Genomic DNA, 25,924 nt, shown 5'->3' with positions numbered 1-25,924 from the left:
ACACACACACACACACACACACACACGCATATATACACACATAAATACACACTTATACGCATATATACTGTAAACACTGGATATAGTTATGATTGAAATGTATTTCAAACGTGTACAGATAAAATATGATACATTATATAATATACATATTCTCATTTCTCTTTACAACTTGTTAGAAAGGGAGTAGGAAGAAGCAAGGCTTATTTAATCCTAAAATACACTGCGCATATACACGTATATATACAAACCCTGTTTCCATATGAGTTGGGAAATTGTGTTAGATGTAAATATAAACGGAATACAATGATTTGCAAATCCTTTTCAACCCATATTCAGTTGAATATGCTACAAAGACAACATATTTGATGTTCAAACTGATAAACATTTTTTTTTTTTGCAAATAATCATTAACTTTAGAATTTGATGCCAGCAACACGTGGCAATAAATACTGATAAAGTTGAGGAATGCTCATCAAACACTTATTTGGAACATCCCACAGGTGAACAGGCAAATTGGGAACAGGTGGGTGCCATGATTGGGTATAAAAGTAGATTCCATGAAATGCTCAGTCATTCACAAACAAGGATGGGGCGAGGGTCACCACTTTGTCAACAAATGCATGAGCAAATTGTTGAACAGTTTAAGAAAAACATTTCTCAACCAGCTATTGCAAGGAATTTAGGGATTTCACCATCTACGGTCCGTAATATCATCAAAGGGTTCAGAGAATCTGGAAAAATCACTGCACGTAAGCAGCTAAGCCCGTGACCTTCGATCCCTCAGGCTGTACTGCATCAACAAGCGACATCAGTGTGTAAAGGATATCCCCACATGGGCTCAGGAACACTTCAGAAACCCACTGTCAGTTAAAACTCTCCTTTGCAAGGCGAAAACCGTTTATCAACAACACCCAGAAACGCCGTCGGCTTTGCTGGGCCTGAGCTCATCTAAGATGGACCGATGCATAGTGGAAAAGTGTTCTGTGGTCTGACGAGTCCACATTTCAAATTGTTTTTGGAAACTGTGGACGCCGTGTCCTTCGGACCAAAAAGGAAAAGAACCATCCGGATTGTTATCGGCGCAAAGTTGAAAAGCCAGCATCTGTGATGGTATGGGGGTGTATTAATGCCCAAGGCATGGGTAACTTACACATCTGTGAAGGCGCCATTAATGCTGAAAGGTACATACAGGTTTTGGAGCAACATATGTTGCCATCCAAGAAACGTTACCATGGACGCCCCTGCTTATTTCAGCAAGACAATGCCAAGCCACATGTTACATCAACGTGGCTTCATAGTAAAAGAGTGCGGGTACTAGACTGGCCTGCTTGTAGTCCAGACCTGTCTCCCATTGAAAATGTGTGGCGCATTATGAAGCCTAAAATACCACAACGGAGACCCCCGGACTGTTGAACAACTTAAGCTGTACATCAAGCAAGAATGGGAAAGAATTCCACCTGAGAAGCTTAAAAAATGTGTTTCCTCAGTTCCCAATCGCGTATTGAGTGTTGTTAAAAGAAAAGGTGATGTAACACAGTGGTGAACATGCTCTTTCCCAACTACTTGGGCACGTGTTGCAGCCATGAAATTCTAAGTTAATTATTATTTGCAAAAAAAAAAATTAAGTTAATGAGTTTGAACATCAAAAATCTTGTCTTTTTAGTGCATTCAATTGAATATGGGTTGAACACAATTTCCCAACTCATATGGAAACGGGGTTTGCATATACACATATACATACACACATATATATACACCTGTATATATATATATATATAAATACACGGTACAGGCCAAAAGTTTGGACAAACCTCATTCAATGCATTTTCTTTATTTTCATGACTGTTTACATTGTAGATTGTCACTGAAGGCATCAAAACTATGAATGAAACTATGTGGAGTTATGTACTAAAAAAGATGAAATAACTGAAAACATGTTTTAAATTCTAGTTTCTTCAAAACAGCCACCCTTTGCTTTGATCACTTTTTCGTACACTCTTGGCATTCTCTCGATGAGCTTCAAGTGGTAGTCACCTGAAATGGTTTTCACTTCACAGGTGTGCTAGAAGCTCACCGAGAGAATGCCAAGAGTGTGCAAAGTGTGGCTATTTTGAAGAAACTAGAATATAAAACATGTTTTCAGTTATTTCACCTTTTATGGTACATAACTCCACATGTGTTCATTCATAGTTTTGATGCCTTCAGTGACAATCTGCAATGTAAATAGTCATGAAAATGCATTGAATGAGGAGAAGGTGTGTCCAAACTTTTGACCTGTACTGTATATACCGTATTTCCTTGAATTGCCGCCGTGTATATAGTATGCGCATGCTTAGCATTACCGCCAGGTCAGAATTACCGTCAGGTCAAACTCGTTTTGCAAAATATTATTTTTATTAGCGCATGCCTAGAATTTCCGCCGGGTCAAACTCGTCACGTCATGAGTGACACTTCACCTGTCATCATTTTCAAAATGGAGGAGGCTGATTTCAATAATTTGAAATCGCATAAAGGGAAGAAGATGAAGAGATATTCGGTAGGATTTAAGGTCCAAGCTATTGAATATGCTAAAAAGAACAGTAAGCAGCTATGTTTTATTAATATACCGTAGCTCCGTGTGTCAAATATGAGTCATTAAATGACTCCCGCCTCCTGGTGGTAGAGGGCGCTAGTGATCCTTCTTGTGACTACTCGGCTGCAGAAGAAGTGACAACAAGCAGCAACAGTTAGCAGCGATCGTTTATTTGTTCCCTCTCGCCTGGACTTTTAACATGGAGGATTACATATCTAAAATATAACAGTTTTCTAAACTGGACTTTCAATCGAAGCAGGAGGTAATAATTAAAGGAAGATCTCCATCAAGACAGAGAGGCTTTTAAAACTGAAGAAAGATAAGGAAGACTTCTATAAACAAGTTATCGATGCTTTTGTTCAGAAGGAGCTGCGCATGGACTTCATTTATAAGTAAAGGTAAGACCATAATAACGTTGTTTTTATTAAATGTGCTTTTAATGATGGTATCCTTACATCACACTCAAATTTATAAGCGCAGGCCTAAATTTACCGCATGCCTTTGGTAAGCGCCGGAGTGAGAAGAGGTTTTAAAATAATTAGGGCATGCTTACATTTACCGCATGCCTTTGGTAAATTAATTACCGACCCGGCGGTAATTCAACAAAATACGGTATACACACATACAAATATACACATATATTTAGATAGTTTTGCACTGACATGGAGTGAACTGTATCGCATGTATTAATTGTAGTGAATGGTATCAAATTTGGTGACTGATATTGTATTGCTCTTTAAATAGAGTATAGTGAAGCATAACATTTTAAATTAAGTGAATGTTGCAACTTAAAGGCCTACTGAAACCCACTACTACCGACCACGCAGTCTGATAGTTTATATATCAATGATGAAATCTTAACATTTCAACACATGCCAATACGACCGGGTTAGCTTACTAAAGTGCAATTTTAAATTTCGCGCAAAATATCCTGCTGAAAACGTCTCGGTATGATGACGTCAGCGCGTGACGTCACGGATTGTAGAGGACATTTTTGGACAGCATGGTGGCCAGCTATTAAGTCGTCTGTTTTCAGCACAAAATTCCACAGTATTCTGGACATCTGTGTTGGTGAATCTTTTGCAATTTGTTCAATGAACAATGGAGACAGCAAAGAAGAAAGCTGTAGGTGCGAAGCGGTGTATTGCGGCAGGTGTTGTGCTGGATAACGCACCCCCGCCGTAGAATGCACCCCGACTGTTGTGCCGGATAACACAGCCGGTGTTTCATTGTTTACATTCCTGAAAGATGACAGTCAAGCTTTACCATTGGCCTGTGGAGAACTGGGACAACAGAGACTCTTACCAGGAGGACTTTGAGTTGGACGCGCAGACGCGGTACCGTGAGTACGCATGCAGCTGCGGCTTCCAAACATTTGATCGCTTGCCCGTACGTGCATGTCACGTACGTAACTTTGGGGACTTTGGGGAAATATATGTGCTGTATGAACTTTGGGGAGGTGAACGATACGTTGGGCTGTGGGATTGAGTGTGTTGTGCAGGTGTTTGAGTTGTATTGGCGGGTTATATAGACGGAAGGGGGGAGGTGTTTGTTATGCGGGATTAATTTGTGGCATATTAAATACAAGCCTGGTTGTGTTGTGGCTAATAGAGTATATATATGTCTTGTGTTTATTTACTGTTTTAGTCATTCCCAGCTGAATATCAGGTCCCACCCGCCTCTCACAGCATCTTCCCTATCTGAATCGCTCCCACTGCCCTCTAGTCCTTCACTCTCACTTTCCTCATCCACGAATCTTTCATCCTCGCTCAAATTAATGGGGAAATCGTCGCTTTCTCGGTCCGAATTGCTCTCGCTGCTGGTGGCCATGATTGTAAACAATGTGCAGATGTGAGGAGCTCCACAACCTGTGACGTCACGCGCATATCGTCTGCTACGTCCGGTACAGGCAAGGCTTTTTTATCAGCGACCAAAAGTTGCGAACTTTATCGTCGATGTTCTCTACTAAATCCTTTCAGCAAAAATATGGCAATATCGCGAAATGATCAAGTATGACACATAGAATGGACCTGCTATCCCCGTTTAATTAAGAAAATTCATTTCAGTAGGCCTTTAATTGTGGTGAATCAATTGTATCCTGCTTCAGAAAAGCAAACCAAACGTCTTTACATTCAGGCGTTTTTTCCCCCTTCCCGACAGATCCTGACAGAGGATTTGACGGCGCTGTGACCCCGCTGGCTCTCCACTGAGGCTTATATCGTCTTCACCCCCTCCAACCCTGACAGGCAGAGAAGTTTTGTCAGGAGGAGAAAAAAAAAAGCAGTGGCGACAATGTGACGGACCTTGGTCACGTGACGCACTCACGCACCACTGCATGAGTCACGGCGGTGTCTGCGAGCCAAAACATGCCAGCGCCCATAAGAAGCTAATTGACCACCTGATGGAGTATTTTGGAGCGACAAAATGCGCGCACATTTCTTTCCCTACTATAAGTGTGTGTGTGGTGTGGCTCGCCCTCAGCTGTTTGCATATTATGACTCATGAAACATCCTGGCAGGTAATTGGAGGAGACCCACGCTCCATACATTTTTCATAATGATTCATTTCTTTCTTTTGCCTCGCAGCGGTCTGCTGGCTAAACACAACAAATGACTCCTTTCATGTGCCGCGTCTTGGAGGAAAAAGAATGAAACAAAGGGCCGCTGTTATATAGTAAGCATCTACAAGTGGTGCACCTGCACATTATGAGAAATATATCAAAGTATGCGATTGTACAAATTGAGAATTGACCAAAGCAGTACTCCACAAGACTCACTCTGAGAGGACTTCTACCATAAATGCTCCACTTCACATATTCAGGTCATTTCTCCAAAATAGTCACTGCAAGCTCTCTGGTTCTTTTTAAAAAACATGGACAGTTGCGGCTGTAGGAAATCTCCTGATTAAGGATGGGGAACAAAATTCGGATACGTAACCGCACCAAACGGTCGTAACCAAACCGAAAAAAGAACAATATCAGTGCTTCATTTGAATGCAGACTCCTGCAAAAAATGCTTGAAGGAGTACCGTATTTTTCAGAAATTTTGAACAGAAATAGTTCTTGCACATTCAGATAAATTCTTCAAAATCACAATTTTGGCCGGGGGGCCTGGCTGTGTTTATGTGCACTAATTGACTGAAAGAGCACGCATTTGGCGCGATGATGTCATGTTGTCCATAGAAAAATGCATTTTTAGACCATATGATTTGCCTGAGCGGCTAGGAGACCCGAAGAGTAACAAGCGCTTGCCTTGTTGCCTTTCCATTAAGAAAAATAAATTAGTTTTTAGTATAAGTTTGCTGGTTTCAAGAAATGTAATGCCGAGCGCATATCATTATGTCAAGATAGTGGCACTAGCATTTACTTAATTTAAAAATATTTTTCAACATATTGAGCAAAAATTTCTTCTTTTTTTTTAACCAAGAAAAGTGCACTTGTTATTAGTGAGAATATACTTATTTTAAGGTATTTTTGGGTTCATTGAAGTTAGCTAATTTTACTTGTTTTGGAAAATCTTGACATGCCAAATTTTCTTGTTCTATTGGCATATAATTTTGCTTAGTTCAAATAAAATACCCCTAATTTAAAAAAAAAATCTACCAACATGTTTTAGTACGACTTTGGTAAGCTATGAAGCCGCACCGCTTGATGTATTGTACTGTGCTTCAACATACCAGTATTATTTTGGTGTGTGTATAAGGAAAGACATTATTTGGCATTTTGTTTCGCAATACTATGCAAAAACAACTTTTCTTACCTTCTGGTACCTGTTAATATGTATTTGGGATCTGCATAAGTCCTGAAAATTTGAAAACGTCCACTTTTGTAGTCCGTGCGGACACCGTAGTCGATAAGCTTCTTCTTTTTCTCTTCTTGTTATGTGACATTCATCCTCCACTGTTGCCATTTCTAACATAAAGTAGTGTAAAGTTCTTTCTTATATCTGTCAGTAAACTCGCCATGAAAGCGCTAAAACATACCGGTGTAGTGAGTTTACATTATTCACCCAAGGAACTTTAGTTGTTAGAGCGTTCCGGTCGGACGGTTTTTCACGGCACACATTTCCGGCGTTGTTATTGCACTAGAATGAATGTCATTAAAACAGTTAGCTCCATCTTCATATGGGGCTGTATAGCTCGGTTGGTAGAGCGGCCGTGCCAGCAACTTCAGGGTTGCAGGTTCGATCCCCGCTTCCGCCATCCTCGTCACTGCCGTTGTGTCCTTGGGCAAGACACGTTACCCACCTGCTCCCAGTGCCACCCACACTGCTTTAACAATGTAACTTAGATATTGGGTTTCACAATGTAAAGCGCTTTGAGTCACTTGAGAAAAACGCTATATAAAAATAATTCACTTCACTTCACATCTTTTGACACTTCTTCCACTCCCGTCCTTGCACGTCTTACAGAGTTTCACTTGTGTGGCATAAAACATAGCCAGTGGAGTTAAAGGTTTTTTGATGTCTATAGCTTGACAATAGAAGAAATTTTAAATAATTTCTTAAAAGGAACATTTAAAATATTGAAAATATCAAATTGTAGAAACAATGCAATTGCGCATCACTGCAAACCGCAAACAAATTGTTCAACTCAAACAGTGTCAATCAAAACAAATCATTGTCCTGTTAAAAGCAGCATTTATTAATGATATCTTGCTGTGGTGTGTACCTAATGTCGTGTCCAGTGAGTTTAAGCACAATTTCTATGGTGCCCATGTTAAGTTAATGTCCTATTATCAAATCTGCTGACTCCACAAGCTTTCCCTCGTAAAAAAAGGGGAAAAAAAACAACCTACAAGTTATTCCACAGGAGGAAGAAAAGGTATTGGAATCGCCGCTGTGCTCCAGCCATGTTCTATTTCAAGACGAGTGTCAAATTGACATCACGCTTGTCTGGCAGTGAGTTTTGTCATTTAGAGGAGAATGATATTTCTAAGGGAATGACAGTCAAGAAAACCTTGCCTGCTTGGGAGAAGGGATGTGGTGATTATTAAGGGCTCTATAGATGAGGTACCACAGCATGATGGCGGAGCACAGACCTCCCCTGGCCGCCTAATGACGTTAACTTAACCAAAACAAAAAGGCAATGAAAAGCTTGGGGAGAAAAGATGATTCCATTTAGTGCCGACCTTTTAAGAAAAAAAATAATAACACAGAAAAACGCTGACCTAGATTAATATCCTCCAGCTATTCCCGCATTTCGCTCGCCGTTTTATTCGCCGACTCGATGATGCATGGCTCCGATGGCCGTGTGATAAAGTGTGTTGCCGCAGAAAGTGAGCACATTATTATTGTTTTTCCTCACAGAGAGACACCGGGGCGGGGTCGTTGCTGCAGACTATCAACGACTGCACTGGATAAAAAAGAAAAAAGAAAAAACAAAAAAAACACAAACGCGTTATAAACTAAAAGTGTAGCAGAACGTAATAAAGGCCATAAGTCCACGTTGTCCTTCCACTTCGCCAAGTCGCTAAGGGACTGAAGCCAACATGGGTTATTTTTAAAGAGGAACATTATCACCAGACCTATGTAAGCGTCAATATATACCTTGATGTTGAAGAAAAAAGACCATATATTTTTTTAACCGATTTCCGAACTCTAAATGGGTGAATTTTGGCGAATTAAACGCCTTTCTAATATTCGCTCTCGGAGCGATGACGTCACAACGTGACGTCGCATCGGGAAGCAATCCGCCATTTTCTCAAACACCGACTCAAATCAGCTCTGTTATTTTCCGTTTTTTCGACTGTTTTCCGTACCTTGGAGACATCATGCCTCGTCGGTGTGTTGTCGAAGGGTGTAACAACACGAACAGGGACGGATTCAAGTTGCACCAGTGGCCCAAAGATGCGAAAGTGGCAAGAAATTGGACGTTTGTTCCGCACACTTTACCGACGAAAGCTATGCTATGACAGAGATGGCAAGAATGTGTGGATATCATGCGACACTCAAAGCAGATGCATTTCCAACGATAAAGTCAAAGAAATCTGCCGCCAGACCCCCATTGAATCTGCCGGAGTGTGTGAGCAATTCAGGGACAAAGGCCCTCGGTAGCACGGCAAGCAATGGCGGCAGTTTGTTCCCACAGACGAGCGAGCTAAACCCCCTGGATGTCTTGGCTCACACCGTCCCTTATGCCACCGAAGATGATCAAGAGAAGAATATCGACCCTAGCTTCCCTGGCCTGCTGACATGAGGGTATGTCTACAGAATATATTAATTGATGAAAATTGGGCTGTCTGCACTCTCAAAGTGTATGTTGTTGCCAAATGTATTTCATATGCTGTAAACCTAGTTCATAGTTGTTAGTTTCCTTTAATGCCAAACAAACACATACCAATCGTTGGTTAGAAGGCGATCGCCAAATTTGTCCTCGCTTTCTCCCGTGTCGCTGGCTGTCGTGTCGTTTGTCGGTTTCGCTTGCATACGGTTCAAACCGATATGGCTCAATAGCTTCAGTTTCTTCTTCAATTTCGTTTTCGCTACCTGCCTCCACACTACAACCATCCGTTTCAATACATTCGTAATCTGTTGAATCGCTTAAGCCGCTGAAATCCGAGTCTGAATCCGAGCTAATGTCGCTATAGCTTGCTGTTCTTTCCGCCATGTTTGTTTGTGTTGGCTTCACTATGTGACGTCACAGGAAAATGGACGGGTGGTTAAAATCAGGCACTTTGAAGCTTTTTTTTTTAAGGATATTGCGTGATGGGTACATTTTTGAAAAAAACTTCGAAAAATATAATAAGCCACTGGGAACTGATTTTTAATGATTTTAACAATTCTGAAATTGTGATAATGTTCCCCTTTAAATGCACTTGATAGAGCGATTAGCTGGGAAGCACAAATGTAAAGTATGTTCTCTATGCGCGCCATCGTGGATTATTCCCACTGTTTTATTAGCTTCTGTGTCGTAACGTAGTCGTGTTCTCTGCAACCAAGTCATTCATGCCCTTCTAGATGTCATTTACAGTGGAACTTCCATTTAAGAACCCCTCTATTTGCAAACATTACGATTTAGATCGAGTAAAAATAGGCCTCCGTGTGCGAACCATGTCTCTGTGTACGTGGACATGTTTAAATCGGATTAAAAGCCTAACCTATTGTTACTATAACAATCTACAAGGTTAATGTAGTTGGCTTCTTTCTTCCCCTCCATTTATCTGCTTTCTTTTGTATTTCAAGTTATTACATGTGTGTATTGTTGCATTTGAAACAATTGTATTTTTGATAATAGAGGTAATTATTGTTATTTTGTTGATCTGCCACATTTTTTGCCTCAGTTTTTGTATGCACTCAAGCACGTAAAATGTGCGCGGAAACGCATAACAATGACTATAACAATCTACAAGGTTAATACAGTTTGCTTCTCTTTTTTCCATTCATGTATCTGCTTTCTTTTGTAATTAAATTGTTACATATATGTATTGTTGCATTTGAAACAATAGTATTGTTGATAATAGAGGTAATTATTGTTATTCATTATCAATAGTGCTATTTCTATTGGTATTTGTAGTGTAATAATGCTCATTGCCATTTCTGTATTATTAATATTTATTTCACCAACTGCTTCTTTGCTATCACTTTTACCATCATATTTGTACATATCCTATTTGCCGATATTGTTCTGTTGCTGTTGTTATTGTTATGTTTGCTGTTGTTCTCTCTCTCTCTCTCTCTTTATCCCACACTTCTCTTTTGTAAAGTAAATGTGTACAGCCAATATGGACATCTACATCAATAATATGATTTGCCCGAGTAGCTGGACAGGACAAAAATAAAAAATAAAATAAAATAAAAGACTAACCGGAATAAAAATGCTTCATGTAAACACACCATGGTGTCCTGCTGGCCCCACTATGGACTGGACTCTTACTATTATGTTGGATCCACTATGGACTGGACTCGCACAATATTATGTCAGACCCACTCGACATCCATTGCATTCGATCATTCGATCTCCCCTAGAGGGGGGGGGGGGGGGGGGGAGTTACCCACATATGCGGTCCTCTCCAAGGTTTCTCATAGTCATTCACATCGACGAACCACTGGGGTGAGTTTTTCCTTGCCCTTATGTGGGCTTTGTACCGAGGATGTCGTTGTGGCTTGTGCAGCCCTTTGAGACACTTGTGATTTAGGGCTATATAAATAAACATTGATTGATTGATTGATTGGGAATATTCTGACCCGATCGCACATGTTCGGATCAAAATGTTATTCCGATCGAGATGGGTGGTTCATGCTGATAGTCATTCGGATTGGAGCGCAAGAAAACACTTCTTCCCAAATTGGGGTCGAAATTTACTTTGATGTCTTTGATGTCAAAAATACTTTGGTGGTGGAGCGGGGACTAAATTTAATAGTCTCAGAATGAAGCGATGATCTTGCTGCTGTCTCCCCCCATTCAACATGTACAGAAGTAGTGTTATACACTGTTGAGTTAGTTGCTTTAAAACGAGACAAGAAAAAACAAAAAGTATGGTCTGGAGTGTCATGTGTCGACTTAACAAAAGAAGGGGTTCAGTTGTCATAACAAGCTGTTTTATTCACCACATTAAAGCAACTCCAAGTGCTAACTGCTAGCCTCAAACACATACACAGAATATCGTAACATAAATATGCGCCACAACCTGTACATGATCACCACATATAAGGCACAGAACAGCTCCATTTCAAAAAGAGAGGTAAAACAAAAGTAGTGAACGGAAGGCACAAAAAAAAATAAAAATAAAGATAAATACCATGATAACGATGGAGAAGCAGAAATGCACAAATGCTCATTCAGCACCTGCAGTGAGTGAGCCCATCTAAAACATGGCGCCATAACACGGATAACACATTTTCGTTGGTGTTAAGTTCTGTGCATGTCTAAGTAAAGTATTCCGATTTAAGGTGTGATGAATGAAAATGCACGTCATTACCAGATCATTTTTCTCAGGGTTCATGTACATGGTTACATTCTAATCCGGATGAGGATCAGATTAAATAAATGTTGTCCATGTACATGTACATTCATGTTGTGTTACGCCTGCAGGCAAAAAGCAGGGCGCATAATTTTTGGGGAGGCAGAGCCCTCCATGTCACTTGCTGTGCAGTACACTACCAGTCACTACTCAGTCTCAGTGATGCTTCAGCGTGTGTGCTTTATTTTCTGTGTGTTTTTGCCTTTTGACAAGTGTTGTCCATTTCGCTAACTCAATATGAGTCCCGAAAAGACAACAGACTAATGTAGAAAGAAGAAGGGAATAGCTGTGGAGTTAAAAACAAAAACCAAAAAAACTATTTAGGAGGAGTACATTAATGGTATAAGTATGGAATAATTGACAAAGCAGGCTTCGTACCACAGCAAGTTTAAGTTGTGATGATACCGGACATTTCCGGCAAAATATGCCAAAGCAGACTTACACTATATTTGGCCACCTGCCCTTACTCACATATGAACTTGAAGTGCCATCCCATGGAATTGTCCAAAATGTTTTGGTATCCTGGAGCATTCAAAGTTCCTTTTACTGGAACTAAGGGGCCAAGCCCAACTCCTGAAAAACCAACCCCACACCATAATTCCTCCTCCACCAAATTTCACACTCGGCACAATGCAGCCTGAAATGTAGCGTTCTCCTGGCAACCTCCAAACCCAGACTGGTCCATCACATTGCCAGATGGAAAAGCGCGACTCATCAGTCCAGAGAAGGCGTCTTCAGTGCTCTAGAGTCCAATGGCAACATGCTTTACAACACTTCATCCCACGCTTTGCATTGGACTTGGTGATGTATGGCTTAGATGCAGCTGCTCGGCCATGGAAACCCATTCCATGAAGCTCTCTGCGTACTGTACGTGAGCTAATTGGAAGGTCAAATGAAGTTCGGAGCTCTGTAGCAACTGATTGTGCAGAAAGTCTTTGCACTTGTGCTTCAGCATCCGTTGAACCCTCTCTGTCAGTTTACATGGCCTACCACTAAGGGAACAACAGCAAGTCAGCCACCAACTCTTTACTTTTTTTATAATAAAGTTGACTTTGGAATATTTAGGAGCGAGGAAATTTCCCGACTGGATTTGTTGCAAAGGTGGCATCCTATGACAGTTCCACGCTGGAAATCACTGAGAGCGGCCCATTCTTTCACAAATGTTTGTAGAAACAGTCTCCATGCCTGAGTGCTTGATTGTATACACCGGGCCAAGGGATTAGGACACCTGATTCTCATCAATCGGATGGGTGGCCAAATACATTTGGCAATATAGTGTATTTCTCAGTGCCACAGTAGCACACACGGCACCCCTCATTCCTTATGTCCCTCGGTCTGCTCCTTTCTCTGCAGCTCCTCTGCCAATGTGAATGTAAGTAGATTTTAGTTTTTAAAATGTTCATTATTGTAGTAATATGGCTGTTGAAGTTAAGTCATTTTGGGATTTCTGATCTTTTGTGAGGGCACCAATGTGGCTTCTGTGTGTGCGCGCGTGTTGGATCAGCAGCACAGACAGGACAGTTCAGCGTGTTGTTTTGACTTGTTATTAAATAAAAACGTTGCTCCATCACCGCCCTGTTATGTTTGATATACATTACTTTATAGCATGTCATATTTGTGTACAAATCTTCACTAAAATGTAGACTTTTTTCAAGGCTGGAACAAATTATTCACATATACATTGTTTCCGATGGAGTAATTTGCTTCACCATACAAACTTTTACGATTTACAAGAACCAACTAAGTTCGTAAATCAAGGTTCCACTATACAAACAAAACTGTTATGGGCCCTGTATTGACCCCTGGGGTACGCCACTAACAATATATTCTGTATATGATATGTTTTTTTCTAAGCGTCACAGATGGCTTCCTGATCGTTAAGTCGCTTTTCACCAAGTTCAAAACCACCCTCCTGAAGTTAAACTGTTCCTATTTGTGCAGATATTACTTCAAAACGAGACGTATTATACTGTATGCTTTTGTCAGATGCAGCAAGAATGTATCTTCAAGAAAACATGTTTCAATAATTACTCCAACAATAATTTGAAGCGTAAGGTGTTTGAAATGCGTATCCTCAGTGTGACAACCAAACCCCCCATGTGGACGCTCGTCAAAATATTGTTTTAATGAGAAAAAACGACATATGGAAGTTAAATTTCATGGACGTGTTCACAAATACATAACTGAATGCATCTTAACACAAACTGAGCTAAATGAGCTTTTATATACTGTATGTCAGTGGTCCCCAACCACTCGGTACCGGACCGTGGATCGATTGGTACCGGTCCGCACAAGAAATAAAAAAATAAAAAAATAATAATAATATATAATTTTTTTTTTAATTAAATCAACATAAAAAACACAAAATACACTTACAATTAGTGTTTCTTTCTTTTATTAATATTTCTGGTTCCTACATTATATATCAATATAGATCAATACAGTGTGCAAGGGATACAGTCCGTAAGCACACATGATTGTATTTTTTAATGACAAAAAAAACAAAAAACATACCACAAACCCACACCCCCCCCACCCCCGGTCCGTGGGAGAAATTTTCAAGCGTTGACCGGTCCGCAGTTACAAAAAGGTTGGAGACCACTGCTGTATGTGACAACCAACCCCAACTTTAACCTCTTAATAGCATTAAGGCTAAAAAAAAATGTTATCAATCTAAAGCTAATAATAATCTTTACCATTCCTTCCACTTTTAAGGGAAACAAATAGTTAGTTCTAAACCAGGGGTCTCAAACTCACGGCACTGCAGGCCCACATTCTGTGAACTACATGGGCGTATAATAATAATAATAATAATGGATTAGATTTATAAAGCGCAAAGCACTTTGGGTAAATTCAAACCGTATATGGACAATATGCTGACGTCACACCTGGGGAAAACGTCACATCGGCTCGTTTGGCGGAAGTATGAAAGAAGGCAAGATTGTTTTATAAATATCAATCAATCAATGTTTACTTATATAGCCCTAAATCACAAGTGTCTCAAAGGGCTGCACAAGCCACAACGACATCCGGGGTACAGAGCCCACATAAGGGCAAGGAAAAACTCACAACCCAGTGGGACGTCGATGTGAATGACTATGAGAAACCTTGGAGAGGACCGCATATGTGGGTGACCGCCCCGACCCCTCTAGGGGAGACCGGATGCAATGGACGTCGAGTGGGTCTGACATAATATTGTGAAAGTCCAGTCCATAGTGGATCCAACATAATAGTGAGAGTCCAGTTCATAGTGGGGCCAGCAGGAGACCATATCGAGGGGAGACGGGTCAGCAGCGCAGAGATATCTCCGCAATGCCTACATGGTTTGATTTCGGGACTTATGCAGATCCCAAATACACAACAGCAGGCACCAATAGGTAAGAACAAGTTGGTTTTGCATATTAGGGCCCCTTTAAAGGGGAACATTATCACCAGACCTATGTAAGCGTCAATATATACCTTGATGTTGCAGAAAAAAGACCACATATTTTTTTAACCGATTTCCGAACTCTAAATGGGTGAATTTTGGCGAATTAAACGCCTTTCTAATATTCGCTCTCGGAGCGATGACGTCACAACGTGGCGTCACATCGGGAAGCAATCCGCCTTTTTCTCAAACACCGAGTCAAATCAGCTCTGTTATTTTCCATTTTTTCGACTGTTTTCCGTACCTTGGAGACATCATGCCTCGTCGGTGTGTTGTCGGAGGGTGTAACAACACGAACAGGGACGGATTCAAGTTGCACCAGTGGCCCAAAGATGCGAAAGTGGCAAGAAATTGGACGTTTGTTCCGCACACTTTACCGACGAAAGCTATGTTACGACAGAGACGGCAAGAATGTGTGGATATCATGCGACACTCAAAGCAGATGCATTTCCAACGATAAAGTCAAAGAAATCTGCCGCCAGACCCCCATTGAATCTGCCGGAGTGTGTGAGCAATTCAGCACGGCAAGCAATGGCGGCAGTTTGTTCCCGCAGACGAGCGAGCTAAACCCCCTGGATGTCTTGGCTCACACCGTCCCTTATGCCACCGAAGATGATCAAGAGAAGAATATCGACCCTAGCTTCCCTGGCCTGCTGACATCAACTCCAAAACTGGACAGATCAGCTTTCAGGAAAAGAGCGCGGATGAGGGTATGTCTACAGAATATATTAATTGATGAAAATTGGGCTGTCTGCACTCTCAAAGTGCATGTTGTTGCCAAATGTATTTCATATGCTGTAAACCTAGTTCATAGTTGTTAGTTTCCTTTAATGCCAAACAAACACATACCAATCGTTGGTTCGAAGGCGATCGCCGAATTCGTCCTCGTGTCGTTTTCGTCGATTTCGCTTGCATACGGTTCAAACCGATATGGCTCAATAGCTTCAGTTTCTTCTTCAATTTCGTTTTCGCTACCTGCCTCCACACTACAACCATCCGTTTCAATACATGCGTAATCTGTTGAATCGCTTAATCCGCTGAAATCAGAGTCTGAATCCGAGCTAATGTCGCTATAGCTTTCTGTTCTTTCCGCCATGTTTGTTTGTGTTGGCTTCACTATGTGACGTCACAGGAAAATGGACGGGTGTTTATAACGATGGTTAAAATCAGGCACTTTGAAGCTTTTTTTAGGGATATTGCGAGATGGGTAAAAATTTTAAAAAAAACTTTGAAACATATAATAAGCCACTGGGAACTGATTTTTAATGGTTTTAACAATTCTGAAATTGTGATAATGTTCCCCGCTCGCTGCTGGTACATTTGCATGCTCTTACTTTAGCAAGTAAACTGAGCTGGAGAACCACTTGGGACAAAAAACACAAAATAAAAAGGCAAATATCAAGCTGAATATGACATGAAAAACTCAAACAGTTCAATGATCGTACTCAAGAGAAGACTATGTAGGCGAGCTCTGATTCGAAACCCGTACATTTCGATACGTCAATTTTAAAAATGGCCATCATTAGCGGCGTTCTCTCCTAATTGTACTACACTACTTACTTCAATTAGTGCCATCGATGTTAAAATTGGTCTCAATCCATAATGGCTTTTCGACTTATTAATGGAGTGCCGAGTCAGCGGTTTCCTCCGCACGAACCTGCAAAGATGCTAGCGTAGCTCCTGCAGGGTGGCTTATCAACCGAGAGAGGGGTGGAGGGGGAAGGTCATTGAGAAGGAGATCCACGCCAAGTAGCGAGCAGCGGAATTACCTGTACAGCTGACATCTGACCCCCGCAGTGGGAGGACGGGGGGGAGGTTCCTGCAGAACCCCCCCACCCTTCTTCCCGTAGCTTATCACGATGCACCGCTCGGAACGTTCAATAAGAAAAACACATTTGTGATTTCTCACTGGCGTCGAGCGACTATCTCAGCCTCGCAGATCACATGAGCCGCGGAGGCCGATAGCGCTGATGAATAATTGTAGAGCGGGCCCTCACTCCGGGGTCTTATCTCCGACAGTGGACGGGGAAGCGGCAAATCCGGGCTTTGCGGCTTCACGGGATCTTCCTCGTCGCCCGGAAACATGAAGGGGAAGCCCAGGGAATGTCATCCAAGTCGAATGTGGACGCAAAGCCGAGGCATCGCGTTCCCTGCAGTGACTGGAAAAAAGGGTCTTGGAATTTCTTATGAGGGACTACAGAGTCTGGACCATGACGGCTTTTAAGGTCCGGCGTGTCGAGTGAGGAAATGTCTCTTAACAACTGAATGTTGGTGTGCGAGTCCTTAAAAAAGGAAGGCGTGACCATATTTGGATACTGTGCAACCACCCAATTGACCAAGAAATACAAAACCAGTGAAGTTGGCACATTGTGTAAATCGTAAATAAAAACTGAATACATTGATTTGCAAATCCTTTTTAACCTACCGTATTTTTCGGATTATAAATCGCTCCGGAGTATAAGTCGCACCGGCCGAAAATGCATAATAAAGAAGGAAAAAAACATATACGTCGCACTATATAAGTCGTATTTTTGGGGGAACATTTATTTGATAAAACCCAACACCAAGAATAGGCAATTGAAAGGCAATTTAAAATAAATAAAGAATAATGAACAACAGGCTGAATAAGTGTACGTTATATGAGGCATAAATAACCAACTGAGAACGTGCCTGGTATGTTAACGCAGTGTTTTTCCAACCACTGGCGTGCCGTGGGAGATTATCTAATTTCACCTATTTGGGTTAAAAATATTTTTTGCAAACCAGTAATTATAGTCTGCAAATGATGTGTTGTTGTTGAGTGTCTGTGCTCTCTAGAGCTCGGCAGAGTAACCGTGTAATACTCTTCCATATCAGTAGGTGACGGCCAGTAGCTAATTGCTTCGTAGATGTCGGAAACAGCGGGAGGCAGCGTGCAGGTAAAAAGGTGTCTAATGCTTAAACCAAAAATAAACAAAAGGTGAGTGCCCCTAAGAAAAGGCATTAAAGCGTAGGGATGGCTATGCACTGAACTGGCTGAATGCTGGACGACAGCAAAGACTTACTGTGGAGCAAAGGCAATGTACATCTGAACATGACATCACAATCAACAATGTCCCCACAAAGACGGATACAAACAACTAATATTCTTGATTACTAAAACAAAGTAGATGCGGGAAATATCGCTTTAAGGAAGACATGAAACTGCTACAGGAAAATACCAAAAAAAAGAGAGAAAAAGCCACCAAAATAGGAGCGCAAGACAAGAACTAAAACACTACACACAGGAAAACAGCAAAAAACTTGTTACTGTTTTTACTCATCTTTCCCCAGCATTTTACCTTTTCCCCCCCATCTTTTACGGGGTGCCTTGTTCCTGTTCTGTAACCCTGTACACTGTTTGTCTAATCTTGAACGGGTTTGTGCTGAAAACAAAGTTCCGTTGTACTTGTGCAATGACAATAAAGACCTATCCTATCCTATCAACACTTACAGTAAAGGTGGAATGCTGACTAAGCACAAACAGTAGCAACAATGCCAGAAGTATCTCGATTAGTCCTTTTCTAACCGCCTTTCGATAATGTTTTCGCACCAAACGAGTCTCTTGTGGATGGAAGGAAAACGTAAAAACACCCCGACGCTTGAAATTAACCCAACCGTCCTTCAAGTAGACGACCCATGTTCAAGTGGCCGTGAAAATACTCTTCTATGTTTGCTAAAGTGTCCTTGGGCAGGACCCCAAAATTCATGAGGGAATAAGATACGACTGAGGGGGGACCACAGGTGTCACATACTAATAACTTTTTTCTTCAGCCAACACGTTCACAAGTAATAGGCCTGAACAAAGTTACATTGAATATGTCAGGTTACCGCGGTACCAGTTTTTAAAAGGAATAAAAAGATAAAGTTAAAAAAATAACAATAATGAAATACAAATAACACTTAAAATTGCAGTATTTGATATTTAATTTGCATTTAATTTGTTCAACATTTTCCAGCGCAGAATCTTAATTAACTTGTTTCCCTCTCTCTGTAGAAATAAAAGTCATCCCACATAATTGATGCCATTTGCATTAAGTCATTTTCAAAAACAATGTGTCTTTTTTCTAATCTAGAGTAGGGAAAAGGCTTCGTATGGCCCCATTCCTGGGTGGATCTCCTGTGAGAGGAATCATTGTGCAAGGCAGTCTGCTGAAAATGATGGAAAGCGCCACTCTACATCGCAAATAACTCTGTGGTCAAAATTGGAATTGGCACAAATCGCATTGAGATATTCAAAGTGGTTAGAGCAGGGGTCGGCAACCCAAAATGTTGAAAGAGCCATGTTGGACCAAAAATACAAAAACATATGTGTCTGGAGCCTCAAAAAATCAAAAGCCATATTACATATAGTGTGTCATGAGATATAAATTGAATTAAGAGGACTTAAAGAAAACTAAATGAGCTCAAATATAGCTACAAATGAGGCGTAATGATGCAATATGTACATATAGCTAGCCTAAATAGCATGTTAGCATCGATTAGCTTGCAGTCATGCAGTGACCAAATATGTCTGATTAGCACTCCACACAAGTCAATAACATCAACAAAACACACCTTTGTGCATTCACGCACAACGTTAAAAGTTTGGTGGACAAAATGAGACAGAAAAAGAAGTGGCATAAAACACGTTCTAGAAAGTCGGAGAAAGTTATACATGTAAACAAACTACGGTGAGTTCAAGGACCGCCAAAATTAGTAGGACAAAACGGCGCTCGCCAAATACTCGAATCAGTGAAGCATGTTTGATATAAACAGTGTACTTTATAACAATTAGGGAGGTTTGTGTCATGTTTTTCCTTCTACAGAAACCATATTAACACAAAAAATATATTTTTTTTCCCCTCATCTTTTTCCATTTTTCATACATTTTTGAAAAAGCTCCAGAGAGCCACTAGGGCGGCGCTAAAGATGCGGCTCTAGAGTCGCGGGTTGCCGACCCCCGGGTTAGAGTGTCCGCCCTGAGATCGGTAGGTTGTGAGTTCAAACCAAAGACTATAAAAATGGGACCCATTACCTCCCTGCTTGGCACTCAGCATCAAGGGTTGGAATTGGGGGTTAAATCACCAAAAATTATTCCCGGGCGCGGCCTCTGCTGCTGCTCACTGCTCCCCTCACCTCCAGTGTTGGGACTAACGCGTTACAAAGTAACGCGTTACTGTAACGCCGTTAGATTCGGCGGTAACTAGTAATCTAACGCGTTATTTTTTTATATTCAGTAATTCAGTTACCGTTACTACATGATGCGTTACTGCGTTATTTTACGTTACTTTTTTTGTAGTATAAAGTGTGTTTTATCGGAGGGCTGCTGTGTCGTTCTGATTCTTCTTGTGTCACAAGCCGGAGAAGAGAGAGAGACACGCGCTCTGTGTGTGAGTGTGAGTGTGAGTGTGTGGAGGGAGGAGAGGGGGGAGGGGGGCGTGTCTGATCATGGCGGAGCCAGAAGTCGAGTTTGCTAACATGGAGATATTTTCACTACTTTTCTTTTGTCGAGCACAAAGAAAATAACAATTTAGTTAAATGTAAATTGTGCTTTGGATCAAAGATCCCATCTACTGCCCAAAACAGCAATTCAAATCTGCTGAAACAAGCTACATAGCAACATGCTTCGACGAAGCTAGTAAAGAGAGACAGAGACTCCAATGACACTTCACCACGTAAGGATTAACTCTGCCTCTGCTCATCTTTCAGAACTCTGAAACACACTCTGTCAATCATAAAGAGGGATGCTAGTGGGCCAGGCCAATCTTTCCTTATCTCTAAACTAAAACTGGGGAAATGTGTAGAGTGTTCTGGGCTTCAGACATGATTTTGTGTCAGAATTTCTTGAGGAAAAAATGCCTGGTTAGGCTTTGTGTATGTAGTGTGTGCCTTTCTTGCTTTACAGCTATGCTGTTATTATGCTGTTTGTTACTTATGTATGTTATGTTGCAGCTATTTAAAATAGTTTTGTCAATTTGTTCTGGCCAGAAACAAATTGGCCTTTGTAACATATCTTTGTCTTTGTGTGTTGTATGTCGACCACATTGCTTAGCAGAGTTCAGTGATACAAATGTATGTCAAGTTGATCAACAGATTGTATTATTCTCCAGTGCAATAACAGTACTGAAATAAAGGCTAAAAGGGCATTAATTGGAGCTTTAAAAAAAAAAGAAGAAAAAAAGAAGTAACTAAATAGTTACTTTTCACAGTAACGCATTACTTTTTGGTGTAAGTAACTGAGTTAGTAACTGAGTTACTTTTGAAATGAAGTAACTAGTAACTATAACTAGTTACTGTTTTTCAGTAACTAACCCAACACTGCTCACCTCCCAGGGGGTGATCAAGAGTGATGGGTCAAATGCAGAGAATAATTTCGCCACACTCCGCGTGTGCGTGTGTGACAATCATTGGTACTTCAACACTTAACTGTCATCTGGCGGCTAAAAGTGGATAGTGCACCCCCCCAATTTGTCACGTTTCATGTGTCAGGTAAACCGCAACGAATGGGTCCAATTTAAAGTTAAAGTACCACTGATAGTCACAAACGCTAGGTGTGGTGAAATTGCTCTCTGCATTTGGCCCATCCCCTTGTTCCACCCCCTGGGAGGTGAGGGGAGCAGTGAGCAGCGGCGGTGGCCGCGCTCGGGAGTCATTTTGGTGATTCAACCCCCAATTCCGACCCTTGATGCTGAGTGCAAAGCAGGGAGGTAATGGGTCCTATTTGTATAGTCTTCGGTATGACTCGGCCGGGGTTTGAACTCACAACCTACCGATCTCAGGGCGTACACTCTAGCCACAAGGCCATTAATGCTCCACTTCAACCTTAAAGACAGCATAAGTCCACTCCAAACGGTTAATAATAAATGTATACCTACCATTGCCTTTTCTATTGTTTCACAACACAAAATAATAAAAACATGTATGATAAGTGCTGATAAATATGTATCGTATTGACCAAGACTCAAGGCTCTAATATCGGAGGTGTACAAGGCGTATTGGACACTCGTACTTAAATACATTTAATGGTAAAGTCTACATTTAGGAAGCAGGGACAAGCAACAAATGCCATTTTTAAAGCGCTAAAGGTAGTTTGACTGCATCTTTTAAATCGTATTGTTCAATATGCAAGGAGGAGACTTGGTTTAGTAAAATATAAGTTTTACAGTTAATTTTATTGAGCATTTTTTACATTTTATTACCTGGGGATGCTAAAGGCTCCGATTCAACGGAAGGCCTATAAAGCGCGGTTAAAACTTGCAATAGGTACTGATAAAAGATGAAATGATGTCATGTTGTTGTACACCTTCCTCCTGTTTCCTCCGCCCACTGCAGAGGATCAAGCCATCAATCATGTTCCTCTCACTTTCCCTGCACCGTGTTTGTCTTGTGAGGAGAAGAAAACAAAACCCGCTGTACTGACGTGCGAAAACACTACCTGGCCATTCCGCTGTCACTGTAGCGTTCAATTGGAAAAGAAAGCTGGAGACGGAGATGATGACCCGTTTTGGTTGCTGTCAGTCATGTTTAGCCTGCAGCCAAGAGAGACCTGCAGGAAGCTTCTCGTATGACTCACTCATGTACTGCAATATGGAATATAGTCTCACACATTACGATATAGTACTGCGATATGGAATATAGTCTCACACGTTACCATATGGTACTGCAATATGGAATATATTCTCACACATTACTATATGGTACTGCAATATGGATTATAGTCTCACACATTACCATATGGTACTGCAATATGGAATATAGTCTCACACATTACTATATGGTACTGCGATATGGAATATAGTCACACATTACAATATAGTACTGCAATATGGAATATAGTCTCACACATTACTATATGGTACTGCAATACGGAATATAGTCTCACACATTACTATATAGTACTGCAATATGGATTATAGTCTCACATATAACTATATAGAATATAGTCTCACATTACTATATAGTACTGCAATATGGAATATAGTCTCACACAACTATATGGTACTGCAATATGGAATATATTCTCACATTACTATATGGTACTGCAATATGGAATATAGTCTCACATATTACAATATAGTACTGCAATACGGAATATAGTCTCACACATTACTAAATGGTACTGAATATAGAATATATTCTCATACATTACTAAATGGTACTGCAATATAGAATATAGTCTCACACATTACTATATGGTACTGCGATATGGAATATAGTCTCACACAAGTATACAGTACTGCAATATGGAACATAGTCTCACACATTACTATATGGTACTGCAATACGGAATATAGTCTCACACATTACTATATGGTACTGCGATATGGAATATAGTCTCACACAAGTATACAGTACTGCAATATGGAACATAGTCTCACACATTACTATATAGTACTGCAATATGGAATATAGTCTCACATATAACTATATAGAACTGCAATATGGAATATAGTCTCACAACTATATGGTATTGCAATATGGAATATATTCTCACACATTACAATATAGTACTGCAATATGGAATAGAGTCTCACACATTACTAAATGGTACTGCAATACGGAATATAGTCTCACACATTACTATATAGTACTGCAATATGGAATATAGCCTCACATATAACTACCGTATATAGTACTGCAATATGGAATATATTCTCACACATTACTATATGGTACTGCAATATGGAATATAGTCTCACACATTACTAAATGGTACAGCAATACGGAATATAGTCTCACACAAGTATACAGTACTGCAATATGGAACATAGTCTCACACATTACTATATGGTACTGCAATACGGAATATAGTCTCACACATTACTATATGGTACTGCAATATGGAATATAGTCTCACACATTACAATATGGTACTGCAATATGGAATATAGTCTCACACATTACAATATAGTACTGCAATACGGAATATAGTCTCACACATTACTATACATTACTGTAATATGGAATATAGTCTCACACATTACCATATAGTACTGCAATATGTAATATAGTCTCACACTACTAAATGGTACTGCAATACGGAATATAGTCTCACATCACTATATATTACTGCTTTATGAATATAGTCTCACATATAACTATATAGTACTGCAATGTGGAATATAGTCTCACATATAACTATATAGTACTGCAATATAGAATATAGTCTCACAAATTACTATACATTACTGTAATATGGAATATAGTCTCACACATTACTATACATTACTGTAATATGGAATATAGTCTCACACATTACTATATGGTATTGCAATAGGGAATATAGTCTCACATCACTATGTAGTACTGCAATATGGAATATAGTCTCACACAACTATATGATACTGCAATATGGAATATAGTCTCACATAACTATATAGTACTGCAATATGAATATAGTCTCACATATAACTATATAGTACTGCAATATGGAATATAGTCTCACACATTATTAAAAAGTACTGCAATATGGAATATAGTCTCACATTACTATATAGTACTGCAATATGGAATATAGTCTCACACATTATAATATAGTACTGCAATATGGAATATAGTCTCACACATTACGATATGGTACTGCAATATGGAATATAGTCTCACACATTATTATATAGTACTGCAATATGGAATATAGTCTCACACATTACGATATGGTACTGCAATATGGAATATAGTCTCACACATTACTATATGGTACTGCAATACGGAATATAGCCTCACACATTACTATATGGTACTGCGATATGGAATATAGTCTCACACATTACCATATGGTACTGCAATATGGAATATAGTCTCACATAACTATATAGTACTGCAATATGGAATATAGTCTCACATTACTATATAGTACTGCAATATTGAATAAAGTCTCACACATTACTATATGGTACTGCAATATGGAATATAGTCTTACACATTACTATATAGTACTGCAATATGGAATATAGTCTCACATATAACTATATAGTACTGCAATATGGAATATAGTCTCACATATAACTATATCGTACTGCAATTCGGAATATAGTCTCACACATTACTATATAGTACTGCAATATTGAATAAAGTCTCACACATTACTATATGGTACTGCAATATGGAATACAGTCTCACACATTATTATATAGGACTGCAATATGGAATATAGTCTCACACATTACTATATAGGACTGCAATATGGAATATAGTCTCACACAACTATATCGTACTGCAAAATGGAATATAGTCTCACATATAACTATATAGTACTGCAATGTGGAATATAGTCTCACATATAACTATATGGTACTGCAATATGGAATATAGTCTCACACATTACTATATAGGACTGCAATATGGAATATAGTCTTACATATAACTATATCGTACTGCAATATGGAATATAGTCTCACACATTACCATATGGTACTGCAATATGGAATATAGCCTCACACTACTATATAGTACTGCAATATCTCACACATGACTATAATCCAACTGGCCGCTGTGCATTAGCGCCATTTGTTGGAAAAACATGGCCGAGTGTCCACGCCACAAGCACTTTATACTGCACAGCCCCCAACAACACGCATCTGTTCGCACATTTTCTTACCCAAACAAATAAAAGGGGGAAATCCCAAGTGCCCTCTAGTGGCTGTAATGAGAAACAACGCAATAACCAACAATTAGCGAGATTTGAAATAAGACCAGCGCCTCATCTCCCACACGTAGTAGCCTCGCTAGTGATGCTGAAACGCCAAAACATCGCATCGAGGCCGAGCGAGGGCGTGTGATGATGATTGCGGCGTGCATGAAAAAAACAAATATGCGATAAAAAGATGAAGCGTGTGAAGTGTGTGCTGGGAGTACCGTGAAAGTTCAGGCGGGGGAAAAACATCCTTCTTGAGTCTCCAAGATGGACGTTTTGACAGCTTCCTGTGGAGGAAAAAAGCAGACGGGCGTCCTTAAGAACACTTCAACT

At 40.2% G+C, this 25,924-nt stretch overlaps 1 long non-coding RNA gene across 3 annotated transcripts in view; it reads right to left on the bottom strand.

Annotated features, from left to right (window-relative positions):
- LOC133609493 (uncharacterized) overlaps positions 1-25,924 on the bottom strand; it is a 301,958-nt gene that overhangs the window by 269,656 nt on the left and 6,378 nt on the right. For all 3 annotated transcript variants that reach the window (XR_009815723.2, XR_009815724.1, XR_009815722.1), the window contains exon 2: positions 25,813-25,878. This is a non-coding gene — a long non-coding RNA (uncharacterized lncRNA). The remainder of the gene's footprint in view (positions 1-25,812; positions 25,879-25,924) is intronic.

The sequence above is a fragment of the Nerophis lumbriciformis genome, linkage group LG07 (genome assembly GCF_033978685.3).
Source record: "Nerophis lumbriciformis linkage group LG07, RoL_Nlum_v2.1, whole genome shotgun sequence".
Taxonomy (NCBI): Eukaryota; Metazoa; Chordata; class Actinopteri; order Syngnathiformes; family Syngnathidae; genus Nerophis; species Nerophis lumbriciformis.
The sequence above is the reverse complement of the archived record's forward strand: the minus strand, read 5'-3'. Positions and strand labels throughout refer to the sequence as shown.